This window comes from Leptinotarsa decemlineata, unplaced genomic scaffold (assembly GCF_025532065.1).
Source record: "Leptinotarsa decemlineata unplaced genomic scaffold, Ldec_3_MD MMD2_tig00000008_RagTag_RagTag, whole genome shotgun sequence".
Taxonomy (NCBI): domain Eukaryota; kingdom Metazoa; phylum Arthropoda; class Insecta; order Coleoptera; family Chrysomelidae; genus Leptinotarsa; species Leptinotarsa decemlineata.
The window spans coordinates 4537102-4550462 of NW_027412537.1; the positions used below are offsets into that span (position 1 = coordinate 4537102).

Sequence of the window (13361 nt, forward strand, 5' to 3'; positions counted from 1 at the left end):
GCCATTTTTCATTATCATCATTATTATAAGTGAATCTGTTAGCAACAGCACAGTGAATCTGTTAGCAACAGCACAGTTTCTTCGACGTTCCTTAATATAAGCCAAGAATTTTTTTTATAACCACGTAGTTACAGTTACCATGAAATCACAATTTACCAACCAGCAATATTTCAACACCCACGTACCAAAAATCGCATAAATCAAGAACTGACCCATGATATACTGCTCGTTTGAGAAGATATTACTCATCCGCGCTGATTTTGAACAGCGTTTTCAACTTCGTGTGAAATGTAAGTCAACTCGTGGAACGGTCTTTCTGGCCTCGACAGGCATCGTCATCGAAGAGGATAACAACCTCCACCCTACACAAATACGGGCCTTCACCGCTGTCGTTTGTCCACCTGTCCAGTTACCTTTGATTTATTGTAATTATACGTTATCATGGGATAGTCCATCCATCTTGACTTGCGTCATATTCTCAAATGTTTGGTTTCAACCGAGCCAAGCAAATACATCAGTCCCTAAATTAGAGGTATGCCGCTTTGAGAAAACTACTTAAATGTATAGTAAACATCGGAAAGACTACCTGGCGCATGAAGAGAACAGTTTTAATGGATGAAAGTTGACAATTTCATATTTTCGTATATATTGATTGGGTCTTCGTCGTGGGAGGTGTCAACCATTCTATGTTTATTTAAAGGTGATTGACAATGTTTCATGGTGAATTTCATTAGTTAGGACTTCCATTGTTTAATATTATATAAAATGATTTGAAATCCCCGATAGAACCAATACAAATGAAAATGAAAAAGAAAAACTGAAATGTATCAAATATATTAAGCAAAAGAACCCTGAAACGAAATTACTGAAGTAAAATAAAAGTGAAAAATAGAAAAGTCTTAATTTTAATTTTCATTTCATGTTCATTTCAATTTTTTAGTTGTATTTTATTTAACTATAATTTCTTTTCAGGGTTTTTTTGTTCAATATAATTGTTATTTTCAGATATTGTTTTAAATTTTCATTTGTATTGATTATTTCGGGGATTTCAAATCATTTTATATAATGTTAGACAATAGAAATACGAACTAATGAAATTCAATCAACCTAGTTGATAGAGCTAATTATTCATTTATTCATTTATATATTTATTTCATACACTATTCTACAGGATGAACCCAATTACAGAATAGGAAGTAACAGTGGCATTTACAAATATGTACTTACATAATATAATTAGTGAATCTATATTAAAAAAAAATAAAAACAGAACTGTCAGTTAGCTAAGAAATGTCTTTTGATTTGTATAATCTGGCAGTTGAATATATCTAGGACATGACTAACAGAATTAGCGGTATCGCACATTTTATAAATTCGATATTTTTTCATTATATTTGTACGCGGAGTGTTGAGATAAAATGTAACACTATTCCTAGATGGCCGTCTAGGAACCCAAAAATTCAACAAATGTAACAGTTGTGAGCAGGTGATGATATTGTTTATGACGTTGAATAAAAAAAGAAATGAATAATATTTACGCCTTACCTCGAGCCTACAAAAATTGTGAGTTACCAGCAATTTATAATAGGGTATTCCTACAGTAGGATACGTGCCTTCAGGTTTAAAAGACATATATTTTAGGAAGCGCCTCTGTAGGGCTTCTAGTTTATTTATATGAACCTGATAGTAGGGACTCCACACGACAGATGAATATTCCAGCCTAGATCGAACAAAGGTGAAATAAAGTAATTTGAATGTTGAAGCTTTCTCGAAGTATTTTGTATTTCTAACTAAGAATCAATACATGCGATAAGTTGCTGTTAGAGTAGTGTCAATATGTTCATTTAAAGCCAGGGATGAATCAAAAGTAACACCTAGATCAGTGAGTGTGTTAGGACGCTCCAGAACTTGATTGTTTATGACGTAGTTGTGTAAATTCAGGTTGGTTTTCAGTGAGTAAGACATTACATTACATTTGGATATGTTGAGAGATAGATTATTCTTTCGACACCATGTAGCAACGCGATTTAAATTCAGGGCGAGACGTTCGCAATCATTAGAACATGTTATATTGTGATAGAGTTTCAAGTCATCTGCGTATAAAACGAAATTGACATCAATCTCAGCTCCGATATCATTAATGAACATATTGAATAGTAGGGGTCTTAGATTTGATCCTTGTGGTACACGAACGCAAATCAGTGTAGATAACATCAGTCTGAGACTGACAATCAATACCCTCTGCAATACATTGAGTGAGTGTTACAAAGATTCGTGGTGGTTGAACGTCCTTTCATGAAACCATGTTGATTGGGGCTAATAATGTTGCTGACATGACAATAGATTGTCTTCTCAAGAAGCATATCAAACACTTTACAAAAGTTGCATATGATAGAGATTCGTCTGTAATTTTGTATTTCACTTTTATCAACTTTTTTGAAAATTGAGCAGACTTTCGACATTTTCCATATTGATGATACAGTTGATGTTTTCAGACATATATTAATTAGAGTTGTTAGTGGTTCCGCCAGAGCTGAAGTACCTACAATCTTTAATGATGAATGCTGGAATATGATCAGGTCCCGCAGTAAATTATAGTATATAAGCGCTAAATTGGCGCAGTGATAAGTCCTCTGTTCTCGATCCTGGAGTCCTGAGTTCGAATCCAAATTGCACCAGATATTTTTCTCGCAAGAATTTGTGTAGTTGAAAATGAATTGATTTTGCCATTTCCATTAACCATAATGCTGTTAAGGTGTATGAAAAGTTATTTATGTAATTTACTGAATGCCTTAAATGGACATATATCTTTTGTCATAGCAAAATATTTTAGGAATATCACCTAAATATTTTGAATAAGTTGAAACAATCGATGAGTGTATTTGAAAAAACATGTAGTAGGTATATTAAAATATTGGTATAATGTAATGATAGAAGTTGAATATAGACGTCCGAATTGCGGATTACTTGCATGATTGAAAACGCTGACTTATGAGTGAAACATTGCATGGAAATTAATGAAAATAATATATTCTTCTTTAAAATTGTCCATATGATAAGTTCATGATACTATGGCATTATATGGTACCATAATAAAACGTGATCTATGCACCTGTATCGTCTTTACTTGAGGTTGCACTTGATATATCTAGAAAATCAACCAAGAAAATTATGTCTACCAACAAAATCAAATATCCTTACCTCTAATAGTTGCATTTCTCATATCATCTGATAACTTTTTATCGACAACATTTTAATAAACATTCTAGCATCCCCACCAGAAGATTTTCTTTTCTATAGAACATGACAATGAGAAATGAAGTGATATCATGGAAAACTATTATTGCTGATTTGTAAAGTATAATTTAAAAACACCCACCCTGAGGTGGTAAATTGAATTCTATCATGTGAGTATTTTTCTAGTTAAAAATTTCGATTTGAGTGGGAAAAAATGGTAGGAACACAATTTTAACGAATCTTCTGTAGAAACTAGAAAGGAAATGGAGTTATGTCATCTGAAAATCCATCGTACTGTTCAGTTTATTTTCCATACTTGTATCTATAATCACATCATACTAGTAATTGTAATGCAATTGAGTTACTTATAAATGCCAACCGATATTAATAATGTAAATATTATTTATATCACATTCCATTCACTTCAGAAATCCTGTACAGGAAACGAATAAATAGAAATATATCTTGAACTATATTTTTTGAGAGCTTGTTCCAATGATCAGTTTTTCAAAACTATTCGTCCATATATGAATAGTTCAAGTCAAATGCAAACAGTTTAAGAAATAATCTAGCTCAACATTTTCTGATGGGGAAAAATGTTGGTAGAATTCTATTTTAACTCATTTTGAAATCAAATTACTAAATAAATATCAAACATATGAATTTAAAATTAAAAACACATTGATTAAAAGTAATTTGTCAAAAGTTCCACCTCCCAATGAAAAGTTGGTGAGATTTGGTTTCCTAATGATATATCTCCTAATCATCTCCTCCATCATTTGTTATATTAGGTCGGGAAAATTTCAATAAATAGTATGTCTCAGTAAGTTCGAACCCTACATGAATAATTTTATGCTCATTATGGAGCATAAAATTATTATTATTATTATTATCACAGATCATAAGATTATTTCACATTTCCCACCATTCACTATAATCATGTATAATAAATAGAATAGGTTTTGAAAAATATAACTTTGTAAGCAAACTTTGTTTCGAATAATATTGACTGACAGGTCAATATATTAATCTTTTTTTCTACATAAATTCGCAACTCGCTCTGGAATATTTTGAACTCAAATGTTGAATTTCGACATGTCCAACTGTTACCGATCTATCAAATGTCTGACGATGACGTTTCGCATTCGAATTCAATTACTCCAACAAAATTAGTCACTTTGGGGAAAATACCCGTAACACAACGAACTTCCTAAATGCTATTTGATATTCTGAGAAGGGAACTATAGTAGATGAAAACAAAATTCGTTACTATTTCATAAACACGAATTTGTGAAAAAGTAATGTAAGTTTCGAAGAGCTTTTGAAATGACTCATTTTAATTACAAAAATCTTGTTGAAGGTGACGACACACATTCAATTATTTGATCATGGTAACCGGTAGGGTTGGCGTGGGTGGTTTGTTCTACTCATGTGGAACGGTGATTTGAACCCTACGGCAGGACGATCGATTTTCACTGCGTAATAATAATAATATAATAGAAAATATTTATTTAACTTGTTGAACAGTATGAAAGCATTACATCATCCACATTATATCATTCGTATCATCCACATCACGCTTGGAATCTCACGTTGAAAGGTAAGACACCGTTAAATGCTTAGTTCTTACAAGATAGTACTTCAGAGAGTTGTAGTTCGTAGGAGAGCGACAGCTGCTTAACGAAACAACAGATTTTGGCAGTTTTTTCACCATCTTAGATTAATGAAACTTTCTCTCACTTGTTTATGTTCAGTTGGTATACAGTTGAATTCCCAGAAGTGATTTGTTTTTCAACAAAATTTTGTAAATTGAAGAATATATTTTGACAATTCATTGGCTAGTTTATATCAATACTGCAATACCAATACAAATATATTATTGCCAAAATTGACAACTATATGTTGGTTGTGAGGATTTGATTTTTGCGAGGATTCATGGTGATGTCATTTGTTAAATAGAGAATTATAAGAAATTCATCTGTTTTCTGCACTATTATATTGACTTTGGAGTGATATAATAAGAAAGTGATTTTTTGTACTCATATATGAATTACCAGCTTTTGAAAAATAAGAAATTGACTTTTGAAGAAATACTGAATAAACAGATAAATGAATTCTAAATTTCAATCGATTTTGTTTTGTTGAAAGGCGTCAACTACGAGCTCGCTTACCATTGAGCAAATATTTTATTACAATCCTATAATTTTCAGAAATTTCAATTTACTCCTGTAATACTTCAGATACTCCTTTGGGATATCTGATATTTCCAAGCGTTTCATCGTATTGTATGTAGTTGAAAAAAATGTGGAGGGAAGTTCCTTATGAGACCATGGTTCGATCAACATGAAAACTCGCACAGTGACTTGTGGCACCCTTTATTGTCATGTAACCCAGGTAACACGGTGCGAAACTCAAAGGTGCGCATGCGCTAACTTAATTTCTGTTTCAACTTGTTCATTGTTATTCTTCGTGAAAGAAGTGTTTGTGGACATAAATTGCTTTAATTATTACGATGTAATCCTATGAAAGTGAGCCAGAATGGAAGCCAGCGGAAGTGACAAGAGCCGTTTCTCGTGTATCAGTTCGTGCTGAGCAGGTAATTGGCATGAGATTGAACTTATTGCCATGATTTTTTCATTATTAAAAAATAATAAGGACAATTTAGAAGCCCCCGAAAGGAATGAACCTCCTCACATTCTGGTTAGGATAGGTTGGGTTAGGTTGGGTTGGGATGGGATGGGTTGGGTTGGAATGGTTTGGTTGAGTTGGGTTGGGTTGGGTTGGATTGGGTTGGGTAGGGTTAGGTTAGGTCAGGTTAGATTTATAATGCTTTTCTGGACCAAATTTCGAAAGAGATTGACCTTTTCGCACTTCCAGGTCAATTTTGTTCGACTCATCACCCCCTATTAGGTCTACTGATATGAATTGATCTCGATTCGACCATAGTCTTATAAGGAACTCTCACCGAAATATGTTTTACTGTCAGCCTTGAAGTACATTGTTATTAAACTGGCAGTATAATAAAATATACTCTCAATAGTATGCCAAGTGGACTGATGAATAGTCTACTTTATCTCCTCAAGACACCAACTTAATCGGTGAAACGCGCGTCAAAAAAGTGTTGCAGTTCTGGTGTTTGGGAACGGTCCTCATCTACGCCAAAGGTTCAAATTCTATATTTAATTGTCCTTTGGTGCTCGCAAAGCAGATTGAATTCACGGATATTAGAAGCAGATCATAAAATAATGAAGTGAATATAGTCATACTCAGACATAATTTTCTTTTTTGTACATTGTGGGTTTGTGGGAATATTCTGATATATTTCACAAAACTGGAAATAATTTGACCCTCCTGAAATAGGTATGATCAAAAATCAAATGTAATGTATCTTTTTGTCAACTGAGGATCAATGGTTGGTTTTTCGAAAATTTTATCGAACAAATGTAAGAAAAATTTCACTTCTCAATAGTATGGTTAGAATGATGAGGTTGAATAAAGATACATGCTGTGGTTCTGAATATTCTGATAATCATTTTGATTTTGTATATTAAAATGTTAATGTGGGAACCTCATCGGATTAAACTTGGTTGTTATGAAATATAATATGAATAAATAATTAAATATTGTTAACTGTTGACTGTTGAATATTGAATAAAACCGTGCTCGACGAAAATTTTTAGACGACCAATGACTTTTCATTTTATCCAAACTTTCCCGGAGTAACGAAGTCTCCGGGTCGAAAACACAAAATACGTCTATTTCAAGAGAAATATTAATCACCACAGCTGCACCAAACCTTGAAGCTATCACTATTTGCACTCAACCTTTCATACATAAATCCATCAAAAGATAATTTAGAACCGTCTGGCTGTCCATTATATCAGTCAAGTTTCGGGCATCAGTTTGTCACTAATCCTCAATTCCCGTGTGTCATTCGTCTGTTTTGAGCCGTTCGGACGAGAGCGATTTATGTCAAAAAGAACATTACATCAATGACACATTCTTGTTGGCGGGCATTAGTCAAATCGTACGTTCGATCAACGGAGGTTGATCACCGCACTCTAGATAGGGTGGATAACGAAAGAAAGTAAAGCGGAGCTGTTGCGACATGAACATAACGTTAACAAAATGAACAGCTACTGTTTTTAAATGCATGCAGGTCAGTTGGAAATTTTGACTTGATATTTTACTGGGATTTTTCTCTCGTCGTCAAAGATATTTGTCATCTAAATCATGCAATAATAAATTATTCACCTGGCATTATAATCATAATTAGAAAAACATTCATCCTGCTCAAAATCTCATCAGACTATACAGACTATCTCTGACATTTCACAGCTCATAAATTGAAGTTGAACTTCTAAAAGTGGGCAGTTATGATTTTTGGACCAAAACGACGCTATTCAAATTCATATTGATGGTGACGTTTTGCCAAAAATTCAGGTCTGATGTGATTTGATTCTGAATTGCGATTTTCAAAGCATGTTAGCCATTTGATCCAAACATCCTTTAATATCTTAAGGCAACTGTATCCGAATCGGAACTCACTTACAAGAAAAACCCGAACTGAAACAATACACGACCTTACGTTTTCCACGACTCCAAAAGATTTTTCTTCGATTTTCTTTTGGCGTTCAAAAAAATATACACGAGTACATGTCACCGGTCATGAAGGAATCAGGTTGGCTGCAATTAGAGGAACACTGCACCTACTTACAAACGACTCCAACTGATCTCCCTGTAAATTGAGATCAGGAGCGAGGGCTTCTCAACTCTCCAACTCCTGATCCAATAACTGAACCTAAAAAAAGGTTTGGTGGTGCAGCCAGGAAACGACTGAGTTGTCTTCTCAAGAGCGGGGTAACTTATGCAACCGCCTTGCACCAAATTCTTGAGCGGTGTACGCAGAATCTGTCTCAGGTGGAGGAACAAACCCCTCATGAGCAGGTTAGCAAACGTTTGCGCTCAAGTGATGCACCAAAACCAGAGGCGAAAAAGCCCTGCACGGCTGAATCTAAGACATGAAACAGCAGAGCATATACTTTGTGCCTGCCCCGCTGGGGACCGAATCAGGTCCCCAGCGGGGACCTGAAAGACCACTCACCATACAGACTAATCGGCTTCGTTAAGAAGGCAAAACGATATGATCACCGAATATTGATTATTTTTGTGAACTATATGTGTGTGTAGTTTTTAAACTACTTTCAAAGACGATTTCATTTGAAGTTTTTTTATTAATTCTTTTATAATTTCCTAAATAAATCATCAAAACAAAAACACCTAGCATACTCCATTTGGAGGAAAATGTAGGACACTACATTACACCTCCCTTAAAAACATTTTTCTAGACACGAAACTGAACTCTTCTTTGAAATTTCTTCAACAATACTGCCATCTAAAACCGTCAGTATCTTTCCGCATTTGATTTTATTGGAATGTATGCTATTTAGGTTAAAAATTGTTTCTATACAGTATTGAACCACAGTTCGAGTTCAGTCTTCCAGAAGGATGGTAAAGTGACAGATTTTGCACGATTGAATTCAGTTTCTGGCTCCATGTGGTAGTCTGGACTAGTTTGACTGATAGAACAACGATATTTTTCTGTGAAAGTTAAAGGCGTAGTAACTGCTGGATTAAATATAGGTGTAGACTCTAGTCATTTGTTGAATAAGTTTTCTTATGCTTTCCATTCTCCTATTATTATTTTCGACATTTTCAATCAGCTTATTACAAAAATCACTATCTTGCTCACGTTTTCAATAACACTCCCTTCCGCTTGAGATTCCTTAGATTTTCCTCATTACTGATTTTGCAAAGAAGTTCTGTGAAATCAAAGTCTCCGGAATTTGTCACTCCAGGATACTCCTTAAGAATTTCAGCCTGCAGCATTATTTTCATGTCAGGAACTGTTCCACCTGGATTGACATTAAAATATTCAAGTAGTTTCACTAACTGCTCTCGTGAAAGGTTCTGAAAAAACTTGGCCATGGTTTTATCAAATGCGTAAGAACTATTCACTTTTTGAGGTCACCAAGGGTAGATTTTAAACTCCTTTCAACGACATTTTTGATTTTTTATCAATTCTTTTATCATTTTCTCAACCAATCATCAAAACAAAAACATTTCCTAGCAACACCTAGCATACTCCATTTGTAGAAAAAGTGTAGGACACTACATATGTATTGCATTGTTGTTGGGGTTGAGTTTGACAACAGCTTCGCTGATACGCGCTAATATACTTTCTTAAGCGACATAAAGAAGCCCCTTTATCCATTTGCCAGCAAGTAAAAAAATCTAGAAGAAACTAATCATCCAAAAAAATGATGAGCTTTTTAAAGTTTCTACTTTGAAGCATTTTGCCAAAATGAATTCCCAAAATATATATCTGACATCACAGGTTTTAACTGTATCATAGAGCACTAGGATTCGTTCAAAGGTTGACCATAGTATGAAAAACCGAACCTTTGTTAATGTCATGATTTATAAATAATGTGAGACCTTTTCAACGCCTGCTGATGAGAACCTCAATCATAATCTTTCACTTTCATTGGCATTGAAATCATGAAAGAAATCAGTTAACCTGTCAACGTGGTTCAGTTAGGTCAACTCTCTCACAAATGTATTTCATAATATCACTTTGCTGTGTGAGCAATCCAAAAAAAAAGGCACTCGATCAGTCATGATCCAAGAACAACTCCTGCAAAAATAGCTATTCAATCTAAACTTTCAATTTTAGTAAATGGGTTGACCAATTTCTATTTCATTCAGAGGATAGAAACCGACTAGCATTTCTTTTGAAGTTCTTCGAAATCATAAGCCCGGCAATTCAGTGATATTAGCAACATAAGTCTTATTACGTCATACATTGGCGGCACATGAATGTTTAATGCAATTTAAGGGTTTTCAGAAGGCGCTTAGTCGAATATAACATAATATTTTTCTAGAAAAACCTAATTTGAAACATAAAATTCAATTCACTATTCTACTTCGATTATACCAGCCCATTCTTTAATTCTTCATTCATCAAACTATCCAAGAAGTTATTGCAAACTCGGCTACCACTCAAACGGTTTTTTTGTTGGTGTTTGAAAGTTATTACGTGAATGTATTTCAGAAAAACATGAAATGATTGAACACGGAAATCAGTTTTTGGATCACTCTGTATTTCCGAGTATCTAAATTTGACGCACGGAACTGATTTTGGCCGGTGACGAGCGACTCATAAACACGCCATCCGGGCAGGATTTATTTGATTTAATAAAATGGTGCATCTATCATCGAGCTTTTTGGAAGGATTGACTACCAGACGAAAATAGTTCGTTTGTGTTCACCACTTGCGTGCCAAAAAGGAAGAGACAGCACAGTTCTTCATCATTGCTGCACCATAAATCTTTCATAGCAGAACAACAAAGCTAATGAATAGTTATGAATTTATTACATGAAAGCTATTTCGGTGGAGTAGATGGTGACAATAAATTGACTGTTGAATATGGTTTCTAATAAGTAACAGTAAAATAGGTACGCTATTTTTGTTTTACCTTCACTCAGATTATATTCTGGTGGCGTAGTTGAAAAAGAAAACTTTGAAAACATAAATTACGAATAATTGTGAAACTAAACTAGTTGATTTTTTACTTGTCAACATATTGAGAACTGGTTTTTATCTAAATTGAGAAAAAAGTAAATTTTATTTCGTTGAATCTATGTACTTGTTCAAATTGCCTAAATAAACATTACTTCTCTTAATAAACCTTTTTTTATTCATTCGTCATGCAACTCTACTTTCCCACTTCATATAATTCCCCAGCCAAAGGATCATATACAGTTCTACTGGTAATTCGTTGGTTAGCAGAAACTTTCCGTACACAAACCAAAACCATCTAACTCCTTCCAAAACCTCCTCTAATCATCCAACGCGAATTTCCAGTCGACACCATCATTCGCAGTCATTCCGAATCTTATATGGAGCTCACATTGAACGAGATCAATAATTCGATAATAGGCTGTGTATTGCACCAATCACGGCGAAATCGGCATCGAGAAGGCTTGCACTGAGATCACGACGTAATTACACATTTAGATTTACAATGTATACCCGATTAACGTCACCATTAACATACCGTGTGGTGTGGAAAACCTGCCCAGACCAGAACCGTATCTCGAATAAACTACTATCATTATTTGAAACAGATTCATCCCGAAATAGTGGAATCTGTGGATTGTTATTTAGACAAAGACTTTTTTGACCTCATTATTACTAACTTTTTTTGCGTCTTTTCTCGAAACGCGTTATCACTTCATCTACTTCAATGGGTAGGTTTTTATGGACGTGGAGAAGTGCCAATCCGTTTAGACGTTCTTCAACCATAGGAGCTCTTAGCCACGAGTTGATTTTCCGTAACATAGTGAAAGATCTTTCCGCTGTTGTTACACTATCAGGTAATGTAGCCATAATACATTGAAAATTTCTTATATTATGTTACATGTCATTATCGTAATTTAAAATTTAAAAAGGTGAGAAATCGACTGTGGTAAATCCTGGCTCCGCTGCCACTTCACCATCCACATCCCATGTTTGTTTACAACGACAGAAACAGGAGTATAATCTAGTTATAATGTATAATCGGTTGCTAGTTGTTTCACGGATTCTATGTCTTGATTACTGTATTCGCTTTATGGCGTGAAAACGCTCGGTTGAAACAATCACCTAGGTCCTGGACAAAGCCCAGGTAGGAGATTATGGCCCACCTGGATCCACCCTTTTGATGACTTTATGAAGAGGGCGCTTTAATGTCCAAGTCAGCATCATCTAACTTCAGTAAATTCAGTCTTAGTCAGCTCCTGCTAATTTGGTTGGCAAAACTTTCGTCGAAAGACAATGCTTTGGTTCTGATGTGGGAAAAAGAATGTTAATGAGTCACTTCGATAGAAAAAGAACAGAAATTTAAAAACTAGCATTTGACGCTTTTCAAATCTTTCTCAGAGAGTTATTCCATTTTGGTTTTCAAAATCCACTCTTGAATGATAATTAATTCAACATTCTATGTACAACAAGATTTAGATTAGATCTTGATTGATTTGACCGATACTTGATGGATATCTATAATTACTGGGAATTATATGAAAAAAACACTTGTTTTTCAAATATCCACAATATATTACATATAACAAATGGTAATATATTGTGGATAATGGAAATATAAGTGTTTTTTCATTTAATTTCTAATATGAAGGTTAGACATTCTTTTCACGTTCGGTCAAAAACACATAGTCAGTATCTGTTGCAATTAGCTGTAAATCTTTTTATTACTTTTATTCATCAAAACTTTTCAACACCCAAAACCCGAAAACAATACCCAAGTTTACTATTGCAAACAAACTTTCTCAATGTCAATGAATGCAAATATATTCGACTGAATAAATTATTTCACTAGAAGCCTCTTCACCAATATCGACTCTCAACCTTGTGAAACGATGCAAAAAACTAAATTATCATCAAAGAACAAAAACCAAAAAAACCAATTCAGATAGATAATGATAAGTTTATAAAATTTGACAGCATTTATTATACAAAATAATTTGTTGAAAATGAGAAATTACCAGGGTACCTGTAGGCAAACCATCAGAGAGAGGCTAACGTCAGGTATGAGCCTCAGAATATTTATAGCAACACCAGGGTTTTTCCGGATGTCTTGTTGCTCTGGATCGGTCTGCATTGAAACCAAGAAGAGAAGTGTGAAAATTCGGTTTTCTGAACACACGATAAATTGTTGGATGGTACCTACTGACAAATTAGCAATAGCGGAACATACACTTAGAGAAGAAATCTACGTTGACAAGACATGAGTACTATATAGGGTGTCTGTTAAACATGCGGCAAAAAATTAAGGAGTATTGCTTGGATCATTGTAACGATATTTCGTACTACACTGGATCCACCAAGTAATAAAAAATCTAACAATTCCGTTGGTGGACCTCGCTTATGGCCTGCTTTATCACCGGACTTAAACCTCCTGGATTCTTTCCTTTGCGGCCACCTGAAGTCATCAGTGTTTACTACTACATTGGAAGATGTGGAAGATTTGAGAAATCGGATAACAAACAATGGTGTTTTTGAAAGAGAT

General features: G+C 34.4%; 1 protein-coding gene across 2 annotated transcripts in view; it reads right to left on the minus strand.

The window, feature by feature from the left end:
• The window catches only part of tio (zinc finger domain-containing protein tiptop), a 410169-nt gene that overhangs the window by 39616 nt on the left and 357192 nt on the right, over positions 1-13361 (minus strand). The window lies entirely within an intron of this gene.